The following is a 26,992-nucleotide window of genomic DNA, read 5'->3' on the forward strand; positions in this document are numbered from 1 at the left end:
TCCTGCATAATATGGGCTCTTGGCCACGAGACCTTAAAAGTTACATCAGAAGCAGCCTTGAGAAGTAAGTAACATTCTAATGTCAAAACAGTTGGCATTTATCAGGAGAGTTACAGCAGCTTCCGTGAAACATGGTGAGCCCATGGACTTAAGTTTTCTGAAAGGTAATCCATACTCTGAAAAAACTGCCAAGTCTCTTGACATCTAACCTTGGACCAAGAATGCTTTTCAAGAATGCATTTTTCTTTAAAGGTGCATAGGACTTTCTCTTTTCCAAGTACGTGGAAAGTATATGAATTAACAAATACATTACAAACAGAATTGTAATATCTTAGCTGTCAATTTATTTGACTTTTCTGCTGAGTAAGTGAATTCTGAATAAACACAAAGAGCGGCATGCTATAGACATATAAATATTCATTTTCAAAATATCCTTGCACACCACTGACTAATTAGAAGGCTCAACTGAAACAGCATTTTGTACCTGTGTCAAAGTTGATTCTTTATTTGTTGCTTTATTACACTGAATAGCTTTGCATGTTCCCCAGTTTTTAACTCCATAGTAATTTTCTCTTATCCCTAGAGAAAAAGGTAAAAAAATAAAAGGTTACTTGTAATCAGATGAAAAAACAGTAAAATAAAGTTCATTTATATACATCAGAGATCACTATTAGAGATGACAGGGCCTGAGACAATATGGTATCTCTTTGTTTATTTATAAAATAATTAAAAGAAAAGCAAATGCTGTGCTTTCTATCCATGTAGTCTGAAGCCAAACTTCGGGTCTGGGAGTTACCAGAGCACGGGCATCCATATGGAAGGGTCAACATTTGCAGTATGGTGGACATGGCATTGCAACCAAAGCCCCACTCCTCTTGAATATGTGTGTGACTTGCTGCATGTACAAAAAGGCTGGGGCCTCTCCCCAGAGCACTGCTGAAGTAGGAGCCTGCCAACAAAAGCCTTGTTTCTTACTAGGAAGGAGATAACTTTTACCTTCACCCAAGCTAGGAAAGGAGATGCTTGTTAACTCATTGGGCAGTTTAAATAAAGGTATAGTATTATACCAATGACTAACAGTCTAAAGCAGACACATGCCCTGGCTTTCACGGGAGATGAAAAAGCAGAGGATCTTTCTGCCCTGACCCCTCCTCTTCCCCCTTTTTCATTCTACAGATAATGTGTTACATTCTCTTACTCTTAATTCAGCAACATGGGGTTTTGTAGCATCTTGTCAGCCCTTTGAGGTGGACCAAGCTAGGAAACCAAAGTTATGAATGCTAATAGTACTTTTATAAGGTTACAGTAATAGAATCTTGAAAGTCTGAACGTGCTTCCCTCTTCATTCCCTTTATCTTCATGAGAACTAGAGAGGGTCCAGTCTGAGATGTTTTATTAAATTACATTTCTGCCTCAGACTCAAATTTCTTTTATCTGACCGTTGTCTTGGTTGTGGTTCTTCCTCCTGTTCCTGAAGGTTATTCCTACTGCCCATTACACAACTTGTAAAGTGAGGATTTGTCCTCCTTCGACTTTATAGTCTCTTACTCAAGTTTCTTTTTCACCCGTTCCATGCTGGTTTTTATTGTTTGTTTTAGGGCTCAAGAGGGGCAGGGGGATTTTCTGTACCAACTGAGTTGTCACTGATAAACAGTGGACTGCACTGGGATTATTGGGTTATTGGTCTTCATTAACAGGCTAGACAACCACTGGTCCACATGAAGCTCTTCAGCACCCAAGATTCTACTACCAAAATTCAGTTGTAACATGGCTGAATTTTAGCAAAGTAGTTCTGATTCATTTTTTATGATTTTGTATGATTTTACTGGTACAAATGGGAGCAGTTTAACTCTGGGAATCCTTCCACTCATATCCCTATCCTTAAAACCTGCTAAAAAATTAAGTGAAAAAAATCAGCAACACCCATTCCATGAAAGCATTACCAGATGGCCTCCTGCAGCCTTTTGGAAGATCAGGATGCTAAGTTGCGGTTTCCAAATCCTAAATGTTACCCGCCCCTGATATTAAAGTCAAAAGTGGCAACCACCTCACCATGTCAACAGGCATAATAAACTACATCTTTCCTTAATATTCTACTCTAATAACAGGTAGCTTCATCATTAGACAACTATTTCTGTCTTTAGAAGTTGTGAAGGGCAGTAATTGCCTAATTATTTCATTCATTATCATTGTATTTATGCCCCCAGGAAGATATATATTTTGGGTGTTTAGGGATTTCAGCCTGAGATACAAAAATAAATTTGTTGAAATTATCTACATGCACCTTGCCTGAGGTGTGTGTGTGTTCGTGTTCTAGGTCTATCCTATCTATATTCACCTGGAAAGTTGATAAATGTGAATTTAAGACAACCCCTGCCTCTGCAAAGGAAGAGAGGACTGAAAAAAATGGATATTTCCTTCTCCCCAATAAATGTTTGTGCACATGTGAGTGTATGTGTGTATACCTATATCTATATATGTGTGGGTGGGTGCGTGTCTCCCTGTGGTTATGTACATGTGCACATATATCTGCCAGAAGCTACAGTCCAGAAAGGACAGGGCTAGACCAAAAAAAAAAAGTAACTGCTTACTAAAATTTATTACTTGTAGAAAAAGGCACTCCATTTACAACATTCATTGATGCCTGTATATAAATACAGCCACTCTATCTCAAACAGAAACCACTCCCTCTCACCACAACATATATACATTTTCTATCCTTACAGCAGAAAAGAAAAAAAAATGCAGGGGCAGGGGTGGGAAATAAGAGATGGGGGAAGCTGAGCTGCTCAGGGAAGGAAAGGAAAGGAAAGGAAAGGAAAGGAAAGGAAAGGAAAGGAAAGGAAAGGAAAGGAAAGGAAAGGAAAGGAAAGGAAAGGAAAGGAAAGGAAAGGAAAGGAAAGGAAAGGAAAGGAAAGGAAAGGAAGGGAGAAGCTGTGCTTTAAGCATTACAAAAAGAGTTAAAATCCACAAGAAGTCCATCCTAAGGAAGGACTAATCTTCAGGCAGAGGCATCCATGCTTTTCAGAAGAGACAGGTTGTCCTCAGTTGTATACACTTCTCCTTATTCAGCTGTTCTCAACAGCATCTTCTAGACTTATCAGCCATCCACCCAGTTTGCAAGATTTGTGTGTGTGTGCATGTGCGTGTGTAAATAAAATTATTCCTCTCTATTGGGTAAATACAGCATTTTTAAAAATCTGATATATAGAATAAATTAAAAATTAAATTAAATTAAAAATATAGGAAAAATTACTGTGGGAAGTGGTGCTGCACCTAATGTATAAGGGCATTTCTTATATTTTCTGCAAAGTACAAAAAGCCAAACAATTTATCTTACCTTCTTTTTTCTTTTTTTTTGTCCCCACTGAGAAACCAACTTTTTTCATGGCTTCACACTGCAAATACTTAAGGACAGTAGCCAATACTCCAAGAGATAATGTTGATTTTCCAGATTGTCACTACTTAGAATAGTTTGTGTCAGCAGCTATTGTATGCATATTCAAAGAGGTGGCTTTCTAATTGTGTTGCTATGACCACTAATTTGACTGTTTTGACCCCTTCCTCCATGGACACTACTACTTTGTGTGCTTTCTACATAAGATAAACAAGAAAACAAAATAGACAAAAAGTCTTACCATAAATAAATGTCATGGATCAGATTTCACTAAAGATTTAGGTGCCATACAAGATAAATAATTTGTGCTTTCAAAGAAAGCTGGGTTCACTATTAAAAATCTTAATGTTCCTAAATACACAAAATTGGTTTTTACTTTTTTGCTACGGTGCCAGAAATTATCATCGAAGTCTAACAGAGGATGGAATGTTTATATGTTGCCATGACACTTGTGTTATGATTCTATCCTGTATAACAAGAGGCAATCATTCTGTGTTGATTTATATCAGGAAACCTTTAAAGCAGATGATCCTCCAAGTATGGAAATCAAACTGAAACAGAACCAGAATCTGGCTTGTCTTTTCTCTCAGGACCAAAACATTTAGTATATTAATATACTAACTGAATTAATTAGTAAATTAAGGTTATATCATAAACTGAGGTAATACCCTACAATTTTATGAATACTTAGGATTAGATTCCATTATTTCCAAATAATTATATAAAGAATTACACAGCTTGATAAATCTAGTCATAATGATCAATTATTTACCTTCTATTTAAACTGCCTTAAGGTGTTCAACATGGATTTGCCCTTGAAAAGTATTCTAAAGCTTCAAATAGTGAAAAATACTATAACCAGAATATAGTCTGGAATTTCCTTCCTTCCTTCCTTCCTTCCTTCCTTCCTTCCTTCCTTCCTTCCTTCCTTCCTTCCTTCCTTCCTTCCTTCCTTCCTTCCTTCCTCTCTCTCTTTCTGTGTGTGTGTGTGTGTGTGTGTAATTTTGTTGAACATTTTAACAGCAATAATAATACAAACTAAATAGAACAAAAGAAAAGAAAAAGAAAAGAAAAAAGAGAAAGAGAGAATGAAAGAAAAAGTTATGTGCAAAAAGAAAGAGAATTAAGGAAAAAAAGGAAAAGATATAAAGAAAGATATAAAAAAGCGGCTTCCAATCTTCTTTACAGCAGTTATAAGTACAATTATAGATTAACCTCTCTCTCTAAAATAATATCACAAAATATAAAGACCTGCAAATAGAAGTAGAACGACTAGGGCAAAAGAACGCAAAGATAGTACCAATAGCTATAGGTGGCTTAGGTGCAATCTCAAAATGTCTGGAGCACCACCTGAACATCATCGGCATTGACAAAATCACCATCAGTCAATTGCAAAAGACAGCTTTACTTGGAACAGTCTACATCCTGCGATAATACCTTTAACACCATCAAGCAACATCTGCCTGTCCCAGGTCCTTGGGAAGGACTCGATGGGTAGATAAGAATCCAGTAAACATCTGGCTGACTGTATGACCAACCATAATAATGAACTTTGTTCTTCTTCTTCTTATTATTATTCAACTTTTCCCCCCAACCAGAAGAGTACCTGAAGTACAGTAATATCTCGGTTCACGAACGCTTCTGTTCACAAACAATTCGGTTCACGAACAGCAGCGTTCACAAAATTTTGCTTCCGTTCGCGAACTCCACATTGGGTGACGAACATGACCCGCGGCCATCTTCCCTGCTCTGACACGTGGTCATGGCTTCCTGTAGGCGAGATTGTGGTCACAGACAGACACTGGCTGTGAAGCTTTTTGGTGTGCTTTTTAGCATGGCTCCAAAGAAAGTGCAGAGCAAGCATGGTGGTAAAAAGAAAGTGCAGAGCAAGAATGGTAAGAATAAGGTTTTGAAGAAAATAACCATTGAATTGAAGAAAGAAATTGTAGAAAAGCATGAGTGTGGTATTCGTGTGACTGATCTGGCCTCAGAGTACAAAATGGTGAAGTCGACAATCTCCACTATTTTGAAGAATAAAGATGCCATCAAAGGAGCTAATGTGGCAAAAGGAGTAACGATGTTAACCAAGCAGAGGACACAAGTGCTGGAAGAGGTGGAAAAACTTTTGTTAGGGTGGTTGAATGAGAAACAGCCGGCAGGTGATAGCGTTAGTGAAGCTATGATCTGTGAAAAAGCCAGGAAACTGCACAGTGATTTACTGCAAAAAAAACCCTCTACAAGCGCAACAAGTGAAGAATTTAAAGCCAGTAGAGGCTGGTTTGATAAATTCCTCAAGAGAAGTGGCATCCACAGTGTGACAAGACATGGTGAGGCTTCCAATTCTGACAAGGCCGCTGCAGAAGCCTACAAGAAAGAATTCACGGAATTCATGAAGGCGGAAGGATACGTCGCTCAACAACTGTTCAACTGTGATGAAACAGGGCTCTTCTGGAAGAAGATGCTGAACAGAACCTATATCACGCAGGAGGAAAAGGCATCGCCGGGGCACAAGCCCATGAGGGACATATTGACCCTTTTGCTGTGTGCGAACGCAAGCGCCGAGCTGAAGATTAAGCCCCTACTGGTCTTTCATTTCCAGAGGGTTATACAGCACAGGAAAAAACAAGTGACATTAGACAGATTTTTCGCCAAAACTCAGCCTGCAGTTAAGAGACAAAGAAGAGAAGAAACCCCTGAAGGAGATCTCCCCGATGTCCTTTTGGAGGGGGACTCTCCCTCCAAACAATAACCGCCTCCCCACCCGCCTTCCTGTCCTCCACGCCAGAAGTCGCCTCAAGCAAGGTTAGTGTTCTCTCTCTTCATACTGTACTGCACTGTACTCTGTTTCATATTTTTGTGGTTAAAAAAAAATACATATGGTTCAGAACGGATTAACTTTATTTACACTGAACCTTATGGGAAAATTTGATTTGGTTGGTGACCAAAATCGGTTGGCGACCACATTCATAGGGGTCAGAACGGATTAACCTTATTTACATTGAACCTTATGGGGAAATTTGATTCGGTTCGCGACCAATTCGGTTCGCGACCAGAATCGTGGAACGAATTAAGTTCGTGAACTGAGGTACCACTGTATAACCATATATTCAGATTGCAAAAATGTTTAAACATGCTAGCAATTTATTGGGCCTATAATTTACTATAATTAATAATGAGTAAAGTCAATCTTTGTGAGCACTTTCAAGCTTTTGGATGAGTAACAATGCCTTCTCTAAATTTAGAGTGGGGAGCATATCACATTTCTGAAATTATTAAGCAAACAGGAGTTTATCTGGGGATAAACTATACTGTACCAAAAACTGAAAACTGACAATCCTGTAAAAGAATAGATAGGACAATGCTATCTCTTGTTCTACTCCTCTACATTCTCTATTGCTGTTCTTAAAATTGTTGATTGCTAATATAGTTGGCAACAATTATACCTGCTAATTATAAAAAATTTCCTTTCCAGATACTTGAATTTCCAATTGTTATGACTTGTAAAGTTCTAGACAACACAGAGAAGAGTACAAGATTCTGATTATGTAAATAATCCCATAAAGAGGATTTGATATGCATTAATGAAGAAGATCCTTTGCTAGTTGTCTAAAAAATGGAACTTACTTCAGCTTTCCTTTGCTTTACAGACCTGAAAAGGTCATAAATGCAAGAATTGGTTGTAAAGTTACTTTTTCATCACTGTCTTAACTGCAAATGGTTGCTAAATGAGGCAATCACTAAGCAAGGCTTACCTGCTTGTGACAGGGGGAAAAAAAAACCCTGAAAAGAAGGGAATTTCTTGCCAAGGTTTTGCCTCTAGAATTAGGGATGCAACACTTTCTCAAGTTTGAGACCCAGTTTGCTCCTTAAATGCATTTGCTTCTGTTACTATTTTTGAGGTAAGAAAGAAGCAATGAAATATTGGCTTTAAATATGGAAATGTCTGGCTCACATTTTGTTTCATCCTGGAATTCACTAAAACATGAAACAACCTTTAGCTAAGTCTTGCACATGAAGTCCTCACATAAAAAAAGCAGAGGCTCCCCCTTCCCCAACATGAAGACTGGACATCTCTGGTTCTGTTCTGAAGAGTATCTGGAGATCCCCTAATAGGTCTTGTGCATCTTAAAACAATAACTGACTGCCTACAGGGATGATTATAGGATCCACCATGAAGCAGACAAATATGCTCTGTTCACCTACCAAAAAGGTGACAATTATAAATACTTACAGAAAATAACATTGTAAGCTAAGTCTAATCAGGAGGCTACCAAAATGTTAATGGTAGTAGGCCCTTAGCAGAAAAAAAATGCCAAGTTCAATCTCTATAATAATTTTTTCTTGAACTTTAATAAAATGTAATATTTCTTTATAAACATCATTTTATTTATATATATATATATATATATATATATATATATATATATTAATAACAAGCAATTTATTATAAATTCTACAGTATCCAGTCAAAATAAACATTTATTTTTCATAGTTGCATTTTTAATTATTTTAATATGGTTATTTCTTACTCTTTTTTTATTACATCCCCTAAATTATTAACAAAATAGGGTGAATTTGATTAACCTAAATATTGAATATAATATGGAGAATGTTAGATTTCAAAGAAGAAATGGGTTACTTGTTCTGTAGCAAAGGTAGTAATTCTCTAGCTCACAGGAGAATTGGGAAAAGGGACAAACTACACATTATACCAAAAAAAAAAAAAAGCTTTGTTGCCTTTTTCCGTTTCAAGAAAAGATAATTGAAAGAATATAATGAACAAGGGAAACAAGGAGAAATACTTATTCCTTTTGTCATCAGTCATTTTTTATTTCTATCATCCTCCAAGGACCTTTTTAAAGAAGAAAATGTGCATAAGGAAAGAGATAGATTTTAAGACTGGACAAGTCTGTTTTATTTTCTATAACATATGCATTCATTTCAGGCACAGGCTTATTCTATCCATTACCACGTGAGTTTATAAATGTCTTTTTAAAAGGTTTGCATAAAGTTAATATTTGTTCAAATATGCAATTTCCCATCCATATACTATACCATTTTTGAAAAGCATGTTTCCATGACGTGGTTTTGTGTGCACAGACATTTTTTTTAACATATACTTTTGCTACCCTGTTTCTTTTATAGAGATCTGCATTGCCAAATTCAGAAATATATTTTTTAAAAAAGTAATTATCTTCTGATTTAGCTACTAGGAAAGTATGCCTTAGGTAACTTTGTAATAAAGTGCAAAGCAAACAAAGGTTGCCTTCTGCACTGATTTATATCCATTTTCAATTCCATTTTTTTTAAATAAAAATCAATACAGTTGCAGGTATTAGTAGAATAAATAGTTTGAGCCCAAAGACATGCAGAATAGAATATATTATGGTGATCTACTACAGACTGCTCCCCCACCCAAACATATTAAGACAATACTGAATGCTGCCATATACTTGAGAAGAAATACACAGGGTAAGAAACTGAATGATAAAATTATTCTGGATCAGTCTTCTGAGAAGCAAAACATTTTTCTTAGCTCTTAAGCTATCCAGTAAGTTCACAGTTCATATTTAGGAAATCAGAAACATACTTCTCAACACTATTAAGACAACACCCCTGACTGGGGAGGATTAGTTTAGCCATAAACAGCCCAAGGCTAAAACTAAGCTAAAAGTAACCTCTTCATTTCCTCTACTGCTGAGTGGATTAAGGTGTTTGCACAACACACATCTCTTTGACCAAGTTAACGTTTTTGCAGAAATAGGGCTTCTGTGTAATTTTGAACAAATCAGTATTAGCCCTCTTTAGGTGTTCAAATATTTACAGTAGTATTTCTGAACCCCAGAAACTTTAAGATTTGTGGAGCAACTCCCAGAATTCCCTAGCCAGCATCTGATCTAAAGGATGCAGAAGCAGTAGAGACAGTTGTTCCATCTCCAATTGTTCTGACTTTGTGTTGGTAGGTAATATCTGTAATAAAACTTAGCCACAGTTCTTTAGCTTAATGCAATTAACAGCAATCTGTATAATTACTTTCATTGCACGGAGCTCCAACAATACTAATGTTGCAGGCTTTCCCCATCAACAAGGAGAGGTCATTTGGAAGAGAAGAATATGCACATCTCTGCATTAGGCAAGGTCAAAAAACAAAAGCAGCAGGGATTCCAAAAAAAACTTGTTATTGTTGTAGAATTGAATAACAGAATCTTGAAAGCCTATCAAAACTTTTCTCTATCCCATCTTATACCAAATAAAATCAAGGCAGGGTTATTTTGAGTTACAGGTAGTACTCACTTAGCAACCACAATTGGGACTGGCAACTTGGTCGCTAAGCACCACAAAGTGGAAAATCACATGACCACAGTGGGCTTATGATCTTTCTTCTCTTTCAGTTGTTAAGCAAAGCAACACAGTCACTAAGCAAAAAAAATCACAGGACTGCGACTTAAGATTTTACTTCTGCCTTCTGTATTAATTCTGCTTGTTGCAAGTTGGTTGCGAAGCATGCGAATGGTGATCATGTGAACGCAGGATGCTGCGACAGCTGTAAATGTGACATTCAGCCACAAAGTTATTGTTTTAGTATTGTTGTAACCTCAAACAGTTGCTGCACAAGGCAGCTGGTAAGCAAGGACTGTACTTTTTTACACTTTCCACTTTTTCAGGACTGAGTTGTTATTTATCCTCTCTGAAATAATGTAGATCTGGCCTTGGGAAGGGGGAAGAGATCAATAAACCATTTAAAATTTTCACATTTATACTTTTAAAAGCTGAAGAGGAATATTTTATTTATTCATTTATTGAATTTATGTAGCTGCCCATCTCACGACAATAAATAAATAAAATTTAATTTAATAGATTAAAAACAATAAATACATTAAAAAGTCATTGTTAAAATTTAAAACAGACATTGTTAAAAAACATTTTAAAAAATACCTCACAAGAGAGAATAATTATCAGCCACAGTGATGAAGCCATTGTAAGATGCCATCTGTTCTATTAAGATGGGACTGAAAATGCTGTTAATACCCAAAAAGAGACTTACTCTGGTGGCAGATATTGTCTGATGAAAGACTGGTCATCTTTTTGAGGACCAGAGGCCACATCTAACATTTTATGGTTGTTCAAGAGCTGCAGTGACCCAATGAGAAATGAGGCTACAGTATTTTTAAACCTTATTGCATCACTCATTCTTGCCTGTTTTGCTTTTGAAGATGAAATGAAATTAGAAAGTCCTTTTGTTTTAACTATAATTTAATATTACATATCTATAATTCTCCTTTGTAACAGACTGGAATATATTTCTTTGAGTAGCAGCTTACATATAACTTAAATGATTTTTTTCAAGTATGAACTTAGCTAGAGTGCTACAATTTTCATAAGTTCTTAAGTGCTGTGAAATTCCATCTATCTCCCTTCATCAGAAAGTATTAGCTTTCAAGCAGCTTTGACCTGATAACGGAATGAATGAATACATAATGAATTAATGTGTGTGTGTGTGTGTGTGTGTGTGTGTGTGTGTATATATATATATATATATATATATATATATATATATATATATATATATATATATTCACATGACAGAACTATTCATTATTTTTCTTTGCAAGACATACTTTGCTTTCAACATACAATATACAATTATAGATCGGTTTTATAAGTTTAAACAAACCACAACTATGTAGCAGTAAAATAAAATGTATGCAGATTTTGTGCTCATCATTAGTTTCAACAGAAGATGGCTTATAACTATTTTTTATAACTTGAGTTTTACATTTAGATATGAAGAGGGCAGAAAAGCTTAACCTTAAAGCTTAAATACTAAATCTGTATTTTTATTCCCTTGGTGAAAAAAATAATCAGTTTTGTGTATGTATTCACATGTACACACCTACACAAGCACAATACAGAGACAAGATTCATAAAATAACAATGGAAGCAGCAAGTACAAAATCATACCTGGTTCATTATCTGCAAATGTAATCAAAATAAATAAAAGTTGTAAAAATGTTTAAGTATTCTTCCTATGGACAGATTATGCTAGGCAACCACTCTAGCTTGTTCAAGAAGCCAGAAACCTGTTGCTTAGCAACAAAAAAACCCTCACAATTGTGTATTCTCTCTCTCTTTCACACACACACACACACACAAGCTGATAACTCAGCAGCCATCATCATGGCATTCAAATATAAAGATACAAAGGCTGTTTTCAATGTGGCTACATTGAAACAGGGATGGATATTTATAGCTTCTTTTCCACACAGAACCCAAGGCCTTATTGGGCCTAGTAATCCAGAAAGACCAATCAAAGCTGTAACCCCATAACATATAGAACATGACTGAGGCTAAATTAGATTGTATAGGTCAATTTATTTTCAGTTTCACAGAAATTAATTTGTAAGTCCTTTCCATCTAGTTTCATGCCAATCTATGCTTTTAAAAGAATGACAAGTTGTATTTTTTAAATATTCTTTCATAATGTCCATCCTAATACACTGGCGGTATTGAGAATGATTATCACATAATTTGAAGCTGGGTAACCTTATATAAATACACTTTCAAGTATGAACCCTGTTAATACACTGATAAATGCAGACCAACTCTTCAATCATCTCTAGATTATTGCAGATCTTTGTTGAGCATATTTCTGAAAATTTATTCTCTTTACCATCTGAATAAAGAGATTTGTTGGAGCCACTCAAAAAGGAATTCATAACCATTTTCAAAACGGTGACCAATCACAATACCTATCTCCATCAGGAATATTGTAATTACCAAGAAATAGTAAAGTCTTATGGCACGTTAGTGATTAGCAAATTAATTATGCCATAATTGTTGGTGGACTATAAACCACTTCATGGGTTGCCTGTATTTATCTTCTAATTGTTGAGGTACCACTCAAGACCCTTCAGGTTTTGTGGACAGAAAATAACAAAGCAAGTGCTTGGGAAGTAATAGTGGGTTTCCAATGGATAGTTAATGACTCCTTGCAGTGATTTTATGACAACACCCTTGAAAGAAACTCTAGCATACTATATATATATATATATATATATATATATATATATATACACACACACACACACATACAAACATATATATATATACACATACATACACACACACACACACACATGCATACATACATACACACACATACATACACACACACACACACGCATACATACATACACACACATACATACACACACACACACACACACATTTACATACAGTATATAATAGATAATTGTAGGGGAAGAGAGCCAGTTTGTTGTAATGGTTAAAAGCTCCAGGCCTGAAATCAGGGCACTCAAAAGCTCTAGTTCTGCCTTAGGTATGAAGACAGCTGGGTGATCCTAAGCCAGTCACTTTCTCTCAGCCCCAGGAAGACAAGGTCAAACCGCTTCTGAAAATGTTGCTGAGAAAAATAAATGCATGGACTTGTCCAGGAGTCAAGACTGACTCAAAGGCATGTACATAAAACAAAATTGAAGATGAAGATTTTTTTTTTAATTTAATGACACAGAATCCTTATAGTATAGTCTTTGGGCACCTGTAAATCTAGTAGAACTAATGATTTATCATGAATTATAGATCAATAGCTATCCATTCTATCTTCCTACACAAGCTAACATTTTTAGAATGTTTTGCTAAAGACTACCAGTATTCAACCATGAATATTTTGATGATGTCACATTTGATTCTTTATTCATTTCTTTTTTGCTTCTGTTTAGTTTTTCTCCATATGGCACTTAACTCTACATAAATTTACTGTTAAAAAGCAATTAAAAATATCAAAAATTACTAGTACTTCATTAACGTTTGCAAAAACTCCAAAATTCTAATCTTGGGAAGGATTCCAACAGTTTATGACATAATTTAGGTTGAGAAGCATAACTATTTTTTGCTGCAGATGTTTCTTAGAATTACCCAGAATCATTATTTTTAAATGTCTGTATCTCATAGTATTTTCATTGTGTCAAATAATAAGCAGATACTACAATAATAATGGAATGGTTAAGTATTTTCCTTTGTTTTACATTTTAAAAAAGGCTATGAATTTACATTTTTACATATTCATTATTTCTTATTGTTTAATATACTTCTACTCTGGCATTTAGGAGAAATCTCACAAAGCAGCTTATATTTTTAATGAAATGGAAATGGCAAAATATTATAATTTCACATTCTCCAGGGAAACTAATATCATACTTAATTTATTCATCTTTATATTGCCAGAAGACAGGTGGTTGCTTTATCACTACCCCTCCAGAAAACTGGATTAGATAAAAGAAGGGAAAGGAACAAAGATTGAAAAGCAAAAATCTTTTGTTTCACTTGAAAGACAAAAGTGACTAGCTAAGAAGAGTTCTTGGATGACACAGTATCCATAGAAAGTATGGGGCCACCACTGAAAAGGCCCTAACCCTGGTACTTGGCAACTTCGACCATTTCAATGGCTGGCCTCTGAAGAGAGTATCTGAGGATGATCTTAGAAACCATGCAGGTTAATAGGGATATAGACAGTTCTTTGAAATCCGATTCCAAATTTCTCATGAATTTAATGGATAATATTATGAATGTGTATAAGCTTATTTATTTACCTTTCTGTCATAACACCTGACTTGTGGAACAGCCTCCCCTCTGAAGTTCAGATGGCCCTAGCCATGTTGGCCTTTCTGAAGGCCCAAAAACATGGCTCTTCCCACATGTCTTATGGTCAAGATGTTAATGGAATCTAGTTTGTCTTTTTGCTTTGGTGATTGAAGAGATTTTTTTATTGTGAGATACGAGAATGTTGTCAAGGGGAATACAAAATTAAATCAAGAGAAGAACTAGTGGCAGAGGGATATAGTTGCCAATGGTTTTCTTATTTACAGTTATTAGAAAGATTTAAAGTAGACTTACTTTAAAGTAAGATTTAAAGATTTAAGAGTTTATGGTTTTGAACATTGTAAGACTGAGTTTGAAACAGAATTGTGTACAAATAATGGACATGTAATTGCTAAAATGTATAAATTTTTACTGAATGAAACAGAAGAACAATGAAAAGAATGTATGATAAAATGGGCTAAAAATGTTGTTTATAATATACAGATGGAACACTGGAAAATATATTGTTGAAAGGATTGAAATTTACATTGTGTTATAATCTTAAGGAGAAGTTTTTATAAAATGAAGTACTGTTGGTATATGACACCAGAGAAATTATCTAGAATGTATAAAGGCACTTCAAATTTATGTTGGAAATGTGAACAACAAGAAGGGATATTTTATCATGCTTGGTGGACATGTAAAAAAGCTATAAAATTTTGGATTCAAATACATACAGTACACTGATTCAGAGGATTTTAAAGATTAATACACATTTGAGACCAGAGGTCTTTCTTTTGGATCTGATAGACAAACAGTTGGAAAAATGTCATGGAACTTTGTTTTTGTATATGATAACTGCAGTGAGATTATTGTATGCACAAGTATCTTCACCAGAATCCTCTGGGATTACAAACAAAATTCCTTTTCTCTCAATGCTAGTAGTACCAACTTATTTAAGTCTCTTTCCAGCTTTCTGTCTATAACTTCTGTCTTACTCTCCAGAATTTCCACTTTGGCGTTAATTTGTTTTACATCTGCAGACCCTTGTTTTACAGAGATTTCCATCTTCTTAACTTCTTTCATCTCCTCTTTCATCTGTACAAACCTGTCATCCAAAAGCTGTCAATTTAGTATCAAGTATCAACTAACTTATTGCCCAATTCCTCATTTTTTGAAGTAAATCTGGTGTAATTCCTCTCTGTGCAGGTTGCTTTCGTGATCCTTTCCTCCCTTCCGCTGTTTGTGCTGCTTTTCTGGTGGTTGCCATTGTAATATTGGAATCCAAAAGTGAAAGTGTCTCAGTTGCAAGGGAAAGAGTAAAAGGCAAACTTCCTTATTTTTTCTTCTGTTTTGTCTTCCTGTGCCCTTAATAGTTTCATCTCAAATGAAGTATGTACCCAAAAGCAATCATTGGAGCTCTCAAAGCATAGGAGTTACCAAGTGTATTGGGGCACACCAATCATTACCCAGGCTGCCATATTCTACACCAGTAGTATCTCCTGGAGGTTCTTCAAGGATAGCCCCAGCTATCGAGTAATCCAACCAGGAGGTGACTAGGGCAAGAGTAACCATAAGCAGGGCCTCCTGATCCAAGAATGGACTCAAGTGGCAAGAGATGTAACTGTGCAAAACCCTCCTAGCCACAACTGCCATTTGCTCTTTAAGCAGGAGCTGTGAGTCTAAATAACTCCCAAATTACAGAAAGAAGGAGAACTACTGTAAAACAGTACCCTCCACTCAAATCCCTCCGAGGCAGTCCAGAAGGATACCATAGTTAATGGTATCAAAAGCCACCAAGAGATCAAGGAAGACTAGGATGATTGCACTCCCCCAATTCTGGTCCCTTCACAGGTCATCAACAAGCACAACAAATGCAATTTTGTGGCTTGAAGCCTGACTCCCAAGGGTCCAAATAATCTGCTTCCTCTAGGACTGTCTGAAGCTGTAGGGACACCACTTTCTCCACAACCTTTCCTTAAAACAGATAGAGACAATTCTAAAATTGTATAAGACTGTTAGATTCAGTGAAAGCTTCACTAAGCCAAACTCCATAGCAATCAGAGAGTGACCTGTCCCTGACAAGGGGTGAAATTCAATGCCCACTACTTTCAGATGATGTTGCATCTGCTCCAAAACAAAAACCAAATTAATGCATCACCTTTCATAAGAGTTGGACCCACAAAAAATTGGGTCAGGTCCGTGGTTGTCATGTGAGTCCTGAGTGCCTTTTGCTCAAGTGAAGGCAGGATGAAGTTCTCCACTACTTCAGTCAGGGGAAGTCCACCATCAACCCAGAAATCAGATCCAAATGCACAAATAAGGTCTTATGTCTGGCTACTTCCAGGGTAGCACCTCTAAATGCCAGAAGATGATGATACCCCCTCCCCTATCCAGGGAGCACAGCTGGGGCTAACTCAAAACCCAGATGGACAAATTTCCAAAAGGGGAATGCCACCCTCTTTCCCCATTAATACATGTCAGGTCTGCTCCCTCAAAGAAAATTAAATCATGGATGAGGAAGATCTTACAGATAGACCTGACAAAGCCCCCAAGCTGCAGGGATTTGGAATCCTGGCATCTGGAATGAGGACTGAGAGCTTGGGGTGGGGTGGGGGGAATCAGTCTAAGATATTGAACCTTCCTTTCCTGAGTGCAGCCTGTCTCAGCCTCCCACCAGATTTCCCTTCACCTGTCACAACCAATGTCCTGTTCCCTGGGGAAGTCTAATGGCATTAAATACATATTAAAACATATACACAGATATATTTATATATAGGGTTTTAGGCAGCTAAATGGCAGCATTAATTCTGTATAACTTAGTGCTTAGTATTGTGACCCTGGACTGGAGACAGAGAACATAAACCAGATAGCTGTCCTTCCTAGGGGAAGGAATGGAATGGTGTAAAAGGGGACCACAATGTTTATTGTGCATGTTGTGCAATATCAGGAAGGATATTCCAAGTGTGAAATATAACAGAGAGGTCACTTTAATAGTTTATCAAGGCATTTTAGCTAAAGGGTCACAGTGTAATTGTATTACTGTATTTCTTTTATTTTTTCTGTTTCAAATGTATCTGACCAAACATATATAATCTGTAGAAGCATTTCACTTGGGGCTTTCTCCCATAGTCTGTTGGCAAGGAACCTGGTGATGGTAGCACATTCCAATAAAAGTAGATTTCTTGCATCTGTCTCCAGTCACTTTGGTTTCTAATTTAAGTGAGTAGATTTCTCACAACATCCTCCACAGTTCCCCCTCCCAGCCCACAACTCCCACCTACCTAAGAAAATTCTCAGCCATCCAAACACTAGAAACCTTCAACTAGATGACTTCAGACAAGACTCAGACCCTCAACCACTTCACCAAACCCAACTCACCCTGAATGCTACATACCATATGTAGTTGGCTGTCTACCCCAAATCTTCCCTGACCTATTTTCATCAGGAATAGGACATGTGTTTTGCATATGTTTCACCACTGTGCCATGATCTGAATGGTCTGAAGAAGTGCAAGGGCTAGATCATTGTTAGAATGTGTTAGAGTGTATTGAGGGGGGCTGACCCTTGGTTTGGGGGCCTGAGAGGTTGCTGGAGGTTGAGAAAGACCTGTACATCCCTGTTGAGAGAAGACAACACTGATGGTTCTCAGTGCAAGAAATGCTGGAGAGCAGTTGTGGAAGGAAATGGTACAATTTAAAATACAGCATATTTTGACTTAAATTTATGGATCAATCTTTATCATCTGTGATACCATCTGGTTTCTAGTAAGCATAGTTCCAGAAATCAATTTTGCTACTTTGTAAATAATGTCTGGATTTAATTTTTTTTTTTTAAGTGACATAAAATGAATTAGATCTGCCTGGGAAGTTACTTAAAAGAGGTGTTATTAGTAGATGTTGGGAATCTTTATAGAAGGAACAAAGTAATAAAATATGCACCACTGACTCAACAGATCTTGAGAGACAAGAGCATAGCCCTTCTGAATTTGTGACACCTGCAAATCTACCTTGCATAATTGCAGAAAATATAACCTTCAGTTTGGCTAGTAAAACGACATGTTGGTACCTTGGAGGGAAGTCACTGAAAAGAAGCCAGGGCAGAGATTTTGATAACTTTCCAACCACATAGAACTAGGCTATTTTGCTAAAATTGTTTAATTTATCAGTGTCCCAAACACAATGTTTTATAGCTTTTTTAGTCTTTAGATGCCACAGAAGATAGTGAGAATCTATATCCACTTAGTTTAGTTTCCAGAGAGCTTATCAACTTTGAATGATGTAACGCAAGGTTAAGGGGCAAAAGCTTCTGAGCACTTTAACAGATTTAGCCAGTATATAAGTCTACTTTACCAAAACTGTGCTTCTATGGAAATCAGACCAGATTCAATACATAGAACATTTGGGGCACAACAAGAAGTCCCCAAAATAATTCTCAGAAATTTGAAAAAAACTCTCAAAATGACAGAATTTTTTATAGGTGCAGGCCTGCATGCCATATAGAAGCCGTGCAATTGTTTTTCCCAAAAAACCCAAAAGACCGAGGGTATGGTTTGGCTTCCCATTCAATAGAAAAAACTTAGAATCACAGATGATGACTTCCAGCCATCTTCTGTAGCCTGATCTATGAGCTTATGTCCTGAAATAGCATGCCCAGGTATTTGTATTGCCTCATTTGTTCTATAATGTGTCCAGTAATCTGCCACTTGTAATTAATACTTCTTTTGAGAAGACTTAACTTTAATGCTGGTATAATTTGTGGTAAGTCTTTCTTCCTTGCAAACTGCCAAAGACTGTAATACTCTTCTCAATCCCATGGGGAAAAAAAAGGAAAGAACGCAGTACCGCTGATGTAAAGCAAGCAATAAATTGTCTATTGTCCAAATACGAGGGATAAATGAAGGATTTAAAATTAGTGTTTTAAAGTGCCTGGATTACAGAATGTATATAGAAGTTTAATAAAAAGGGAGGATTCCTGCTGAAAACTGACACTGAAAGTTAAGAACATTTTCAAGATCACATGGAACTGAAAGACTTGCAGGTTTTATAAAGTTAGGCTACTTTAGAAAACTTACCATAGTTCTGGAAGCAATTACTTGATTTGTTCACATTATATGACAAAGAGGAAAGTAAAGAATCCTACTATTGTATACTATGATATATATTTAGCCACATGTAAAAATTACATTATGATTGATTTACAATGCAGATTGAATGTTTTGGGGAAAATGTCAGAGGTGTGTATCAGTGTTAATCAAAAGTAATTGTGAGGCAATGCTCCTCCTTTGGTATATGGCTGTGGATCATGGGTGGTAAATGAATATTCCTTCCTGTTATATTAAGTGTGCTTCTTATGAATACTTAACAAATGCTTAAAGCAATGAAGGATATGGATAAAACTGATAACAATTACTAATAAATTACATTTATTGTAGTTGATTACTTCATAAGCCCCAGAATTTAGTCCTGACATCCAAAAGGCTTATTACTGCTAAGTATCTAAATAAATATGCATAGGATTATGCCATCATTACATTTTACCTTATGATGCAGGTTTTATAAAGTACATATCCTGGTTTCTTATATTGCATCCCTGATGGGCAGTGTCCCCCAGTCTCACAAAAGATTTATATAGCATGGATAATGTAAGTTCACCATTTAAGACTGTTTGGGCCCTGACTCAGATCATTTGCTTCCCTTTGGATTCTGTGCTGCCTTAGCTGTGATGAAATATATTCCTAGTTCCATAACTGTTTTTGCAACAACAACAAATCCCCAGTATTGATCATTACAAATATGTACTTGTTTTAAAAAACTGAACATCAAGCTTTGTTTTCTACAGTGACAATGTTTATTGCAAACTAGATTGCAAATTAAATTCCTACTAATGAATACCATCTTCAGGGGATTAACCTAAAGTTCAGGCATTACCTGAATTTTAATTAAACGTAAGACCAAGTTCAAATAATGTGACTGTCCTACCAGAGTAAGAACAGGGAAGGCTTAGCACTTACAGTCTGTTGTTCAAGCTTTATCACATACAACCATGATCAATTGTGAGAGTGCATAATTTCATATGAGAGTCACATACAGTATTCTTTGACTAAAGGTACAATAAATAGGCATAATAAGAAACTTAAGGTAAAACCTTAGCCATAATAGCATTTCCCTACAGTTGAAGTTCCATCACCACCTTAATTGTTAGCGTAAATAGCAGAGATGGCTACCAAATGGCATAGCATTTGTACACCTTTACTCAGATCATATCTTCACCCAGAGCCTTACTAAAGCCCAAAGAAGCAATCCGTCTTGACACCAGTGCCCAAAAATTGCACTGATGCAAAGAGACCATTGCATGATTAGTGGCCCACTGACTTCTGAGGTTGTACCAAAGGTGTAGCTGAAATACAAAGTCTATACCTCCAAAGTCTATACCTCCTATATCTTTGCTTCAGTCAGGGGTCTATAACCACTTTCCACATGTGACCAGTTCTCAGACAAATCTCCTTCTTCTTTTTACTGCACAATACACTGGTGAGCAGGGCATATTGTTGTAGCCATTTGTGCAGAAAGAATAGTTGTTTCTTGTGGAGGTTTGCCTACATGCAAATTTCCCCCATTTGCATGCTTTCTGAAGCATTTGATGCCCATATGTGGTTCCAATAGAAGAGAATATACTGTATGTACTGTAGCTCAGGATTGAAGCGTGGAGTCCTTGTTGCTCTCTGAGCTTGGTTGTTACTACTCTGAACTGCATATATTCTCTTCTATTGAAACTGCACAGTACAGATCCCCCATTGTAAGCAGTTTCCTTTTTCTTTAATGTTAACAAGCTTTTATAATTAAGTCCTCTAGTATATCTTGTGATCTTATCCTTCACTGGATACAGAATCTGTGCAGTATGACCTTTCTTACTGGTCTGCAGTCTTAATTGAATCATGTATTATGCAGTTGTTGTTTGTTTATAAGGACCCACGTGAAGTAATATTGTTAAACTGAATATAACTTGATTATAACAATCTATAGTATTTACATCAGTTGAAATTGATGTAAATGACTTAATACCAAAATATGAGGATTATTCAAAACTATAGCTAGTAAATTATTTGTCTTCATAAACCATTTAATCCTATGTTCTCCTAAGTAATATTCCTCAATTCCTTGTCGATTGGCTGATAAGCAATGGTTGCTTATCTTTCCCCAAAACTAAGGTAAACAAGGTAATTGTTTTCTTCTGTGTTCTGCACAATGTCTTCCCAAAGTACTTGGGAAGAGAACCAAATATAATCTATACTCTGGTATTTGTGATAAACATATATGATCCTGCAGACTGATCCAAATTTGTGTCATGTACACTTCATAGCTGACATTGAACCATGATTTTCATCAAAGATTTTCCAACTTTTCTTTTTTTATCTTGAGAGCAACATGTGGCAAAGTAATCTAGCAATTCTTCTTTGCTCTCCTGAAAAGCTGCACAACCCCTCCTGAAAAAGCTATTCTAGCTTTGAAGTCCCCAGATATATTAAAAATGGAATCTGAGAAATCCCTTTCCATCATTTCTAACTCTGTAGCCAAATTTTCTATGCCTTTTGATGAGCATACAGTACAAGGAGTTGGGGAAAGTGGAATACGGATATTAATACAGAGCAAACGTCTAAAAAATAAAACCTGAATCTGAACAATCTGTATACTGCTGCTATATGATTGAGATAGGAGATCTTGAATTCTCCTGCTATCAAACCAGCCAGACCACAGTTAGGCCTCCTTAATTAGTGTGACTACAGAATCATTTAGATACAGAAATGCTTTCATCCTTGCATCCAAAAGTCTTTGGAATATATGAATGGATTGGTAAATACTGGATCTAATTATTCTGAATTACAGATAGGTGCTATCTCACTACAAAATGTTTAAACAAAACCAAGTTATCAGTGCTACCCATGATGTGAATGAACAATTGGTTTAATAGGATAGCTAGAACATAGTGCCCAAAAACCTTGATCTGCTCATTTTTTATAGCTCACTTCTAATCAGTATAGTCATGGATAGAGAAAATGTGCTTTAAACAATCTCAGATTGTGGTATATTCCAAACCATTTTCAGTATAACTGGCCATCCATTTTGACAGCTGGTTTTACTTTATTTATATTATAACTCTGAAAAATAATTGTCTTGAGTCAGGGTGGAGAGTGTTCAGCTAATGCAAAAGCAAAGAAATCTGTGGAAAAGTCACTACAGTGTGAACCTACAGAGAGTGTTGATAATTCTTATTATAACATCCCCAAAGAGTAAATCTGATAGAGTAACTGATTATATTACGTTCTGTCTGACCGTGGAAAAGACTTTGGTGGATTGGATTCTCCAGTTGCAGAACTGTTTGAAACCCATTAGGCTCCACATGGGAAAGGAGAACAAAAGAATTTCATATTGAATGAATCAATGTCAGCATATATGACATTATTATTATTGTTGGTCACACAGTCAGCCAGATATTTAGACTGGATTTGGCATTTTTATCCACCTAGAGTCCTTCCCAAGGACCTAGGATAGGCAGATGTTGTTGTTTGGTGGTGTTAACGGTATCGTCACAGGATATAAGCTGTTCCAAGTAAAGCTCCTTTTACAATTGACTGATGGTGATTTTGTCAATGCCAATGGTCTTCAAGTGGTACTCCAGGTGTTTTAGGATTGCACCCAAGGACCTGTTACTATTGGTACTATCTTTGCTTTCTTTTGCCACAGATGTTCTATTTCTGTTTGCAGGTCTTTATATTTTGTGATTTTCTCCAGTTCTTTCTCTTCTATTCTGCTATCTCCAGGTACTGCAATGTCCACCATCCAGACTTTTTTGTCTTTCTTATTAACAATTGTTAAGTCTGGGACATTGTGTGGCAGGTGCTTGTCTGTTTGAATTCTAAAGTCCCAGAGCACTTTAGCTTCTTCATTTTCTATGACTTTGCTGTTTTGTGGTCCCACCAGTTCTTGCTTGCAGGCAAATGGTATTTCTTGCAGATATTCCAATACACTATGGTTGCTTCTTTGTCATGCTGTTGCTGTAGTCAGTGTGTGCAATCTTCTTGCAGCAGCTGACTAGGTGGTCCACTGTTTCTTCAGCTTCTTTGCAGAGGCAGCATTTGCTGTTTATTGCTGTCTTCTCGATTCTGGCTTTGTATGCATTTGTTCTTAAGGCTTGATCTTGTGCAACCAGAATTAGCCCCTCTGTCGCTTTCTTCAACTTTCCTGCTCTTAGGCCATTGCCAGGTCTTGTTATCTGCTTTGCCTACTATTTTTTTTGTGTGTACACAGTGTACCATGTAATACTTTGCCTTGCCATGTCTCTTTTCTATTCTTCATTTGGTCTTTCATGTAGGCCAATTTGGTCTCTTCAGTATTCAGTAAGCCTTCATGGTGTACTATCATCAGTGCATCTTCATTACTGTCCTTCAGTGAAGATGTCCTTTTTCTTCTTCAACTGTCTGATATACTTGCAACATTCCATGCTCATCTATGCTCCTTGGTAAGTAGAGTCTGTCAACATCGCTGTGTGGATGAAGGGCATGATTCATTGTCATTATTTTTCTGGTCTTCCTAGCCAGGGCTTCTAGTTCTGCTTGAGTCCAGTCCACTATTCTAGCTGTGTATCTAATGACTGGAATTGCCCAGGTACTAATTGCCTTGATGGTATTTCCTTCACTGAGTTTGGATGTTAAGATCTTCACTCTCATGATGTATTCACTACTAACCTTCTTGACTTCAATATGCTTGACGTTGTCAGCTTGAAGGATGCCCAGATATTTGTAGTGATCTTCTTCATCCAGCCTCTTGAAGTTATTTCCATAGGGCATCTTGATTCCTTTAGTTTTCACTATCTTTCCCCTGTTGATGGTATGGGTGGCACATTTGTCCAGTCCAAACTCCATTGCAATATCTTGGCTGTATATTTGGACAGTACTGAGCAGCGATTCTATTTCAGACAGTGTTTTTCCATACAGCTTCAGATCATCTGTGTAAAGGAAGTGGGATAGCCTGGCAGATGTTTTTGATGTTTGATAGCCATGGCCTGAGTTGTTCAGTATTGCTGACAGAGGAATCAATGCAATGACAAACAGTAGTGGCGATAGTGAGTCTCCTGAAAGATTCCTCTCTTGATATTAACCTCTCCCATTCTGTCAACACTGACCAGCAACTGTGTCTTCCATTGTGCCACTGATCTTTGCACAAAGCTTCTGATGTTTCTACTGACTCCCGTTATTTCTAGGCACTTGATTATCCAGTCATGTGGCAGGGAGTCAAATGCCTTCTTGTAATCAATCCAAGCTACATTCAAGTTGGTCTTTCTTCTCTTGCAGTTTTCCAAAATCATCCTGTCAGTTAAGAGCTGATGTTTTGTTCCTCTGCTGTTTAGGCAGTTTCCTTTCTCCTCAGGTGGAAAGAGCTTGTTTTCAACTAGATGATGTTGGACTGCATCAGCTACAACACCAGTTAGCAAATAATTGTTGGTAAGCAGGTAATTGGCCTGTAGTTGCCTGGTGCTGCACGTTTTTGTTGGGTCTTTCATTATCAGGTAGGTTTTGCCATATGTTAACCAATCTTCAATTCCACTTCCTTGAAGTATGTTGTTAAACTGCTTGGCAATGAGTGGGTGCAGACCAGTCAGATGTTTCAACCAAAAACCATGCAGTTCATCTTCACCTGGTGCTGACCAATTCTTGATCTTCTTTGCCCTTTTCTCCACCATTTCTGCTGTTATTACAAGGTCTTTCATTTCAGCTTCTTTTTTATTCTTATCCACCTCCTTTATCCAAGCTGCATTCTTGTTGTATTTCTTTGGGTTGTCCCATAGCTGCACACAGAACTGCACTGTTTCTTCTTTGTCAAGTATTGGCTGGTTCACTGCAGTCTTTCCATTGATGGATTGGTAGAAATGTTTCTGATTCGACTGAAATCAGAGATTCTGCCTATACTGTGCAATTCGAGCTTCATATCTGCTGATCTTCTTCGCTATGGCTATGGCTGCTATTTGTATTTCCAGTGCTTCTTTGATCTTCCTTGTTTCTAGGCAATATTTTTTGATTAGGTATTCTTTTGATTAGGTATTCTTTGATCTTCTTGTTCTTTGTCTTCTTTTCAGTGCCAGAAATTCTTTACAACAAACTGATCCAGCTTACTGTGCCTGACCATACCTGTAGATGGATAATCAGTTTTCTAACAGATAGCAAACAACACGTGAGGTTAGGCAAAATTACATCCGGTACCCGGTTAATCAGTACTGGTGCCCCTCAGGGATGTGTGCTCTCCCCATTGCTTTTCTCCCTTTATACCAATGACTGCATTTCAAAAGACTCTTCTGCTAAAATCTTGAAATATGCGGATGATACAACTGTCATTGGTCTAATTCGAAATGGAAATGAGTCAGCATATAGACGGGAGGTTCAACAGCTGGTCTTGTGGTGTGGTTGTAATAACTTGGAATTGAACACACTTAAAACTGTGGAGATGATTGTGGACTTTAGGAAGAATCCTTCTAATACTCCTCCCCTTACCATACTCAACAGCCCAGTATCAGTGGTAGAGTCCTTCAAGTTCCTGGGTTCTATACTTTCCCAAGACCTGAAATGGATGTTTAACATCACAGCCATCATTAAAAAGGCACAGCAAAGGATGTTTTTTCTGCGGCAACTTAGGACGTTTAAATTATCCCAGGAGCTCTTGGTACAGTTTTACAGGGGAATCATTGAGTCTGTTATCTGCTCCTCTATAACTGTCTGGTTTGATTCTGCAACCAAACAGGACAGATTCAGACTTCAACGGATAGTTAAGTCTGCAGAAAGGATAATTGCAACCCGTCTGCCTTCTATAGAAGAATTGTATACTGTGAGGGTCAAAAGGAGGGCAGAGAGGATATCTGCAGACTCTTCTCATCCTGGATATAACCTGTTCCAACTTCTTCCTTCGGGACGGCGCTATAGAGCTCCATATGTTAAAACATCTAGACATCGGAATATTTTTTTCCTTGTGCCATTGCTCTGTTAAACACTGTATGATTTGATATGTACTGGACAGTGGCTTCTTCTTTGGAAAAGTTATTTTATTGGGCAGTGTTATTGTTACTGTTTATTAATTTTTTGTTGCTATACCAACGCACCATTGATCTTGCTGTTCGTCACCGAAGACAAATTCCTTGTGTATATTTTATACTTGGTCATTAAAGTATTTGTATTGTATTTGTATTTCTTTCATCTGCTCTAGCTTGGTTGCATCTGATCTTAGGATGCTGATCTTATTTTCCAATCTGATCTTCCATTTGGGTGGTGCACTGTTTGGCTTTTTTTCTTGTTTGTTGATTTTGCATCCAAGGTACTTAGTTATAACTGCAGCCGTGCTGTACATTAGTTGATTTATTTCTTGCAGTGAGTTGGTGCTTATATTTGATATTACAGCATTGGCATCTTTTAATACTTGTGCTAGCTGTTTTTTGTAACAAGCTTCAATGCAGGCAACCTTATTCTGTTGTTTTTGTGCTGTTCTAGATGTTCAGTTATTCTTTGTTTCAATTCCTCTTGTTTTTTAGTTAAAGGGCTTTGTTCTTTCTGAGGAGAAGGCAGAGGAGAGGGTACCTAGTTTGGGAATGAAAATGATTCAATAGCTATGCTGGCTTCCTCTATTGCTGACTCCCTCTCGTTTGCCTCTACAGTCTGAGCTACTTCTGGCAAGACTTCAGTTTCTTTGTCTTGGGTAGACCTTTGTAGTTCTTCCAATTCTACTTCTGTGAATACTTCATTTCATATTATAAATCAATGTTGCTAGCCTCTGTTCTGTTATTTCTGATTCTGGATGTTTTTCTTTCCAGAACTGGTGCATTCTTTTCAGATATCCTCTTCTCATTGGACTTGATTTGTAATAGTAGGCCATTATTTCTTTGTTTTCAGTCTTCACATATTTGTGACAGGTAAACAACTTTTTTTCCAGTAGCCCTGCAGTTGCTGGCCCTGGT

At 36.9% G+C, this 26,992-nt stretch overlaps 1 protein-coding gene across 4 annotated transcripts in view; it reads right to left on the reverse strand.

Annotated features, from left to right (window-relative positions):
• The window catches only part of CUNH10orf90 (chromosome unknown C10orf90 homolog), a 244,980-nt gene that overhangs the window by 75,144 nt on the left and 142,844 nt on the right, over positions 1-26,992 (reverse strand). For all 4 annotated transcript variants that reach the window (XM_088131946.1, XM_088131947.1, XM_088131948.1 and 1 more), the window contains exon 3: positions 485-579. The gene's annotated coding sequence lies outside the window, so the exon portion shown is untranslated. The remainder of the gene's footprint in view (positions 1-484; positions 580-26,992) is intronic.

This window comes from Python bivittatus, unplaced genomic scaffold (genome assembly GCF_059951505.1).
Source record: "Python bivittatus isolate LINGU-HERP-01145 unplaced genomic scaffold, Pbiv_v1 ctg000980_np1212, whole genome shotgun sequence".
NCBI lineage: Eukaryota > Metazoa > Chordata > Lepidosauria > Squamata > Pythonidae > Python > Python bivittatus.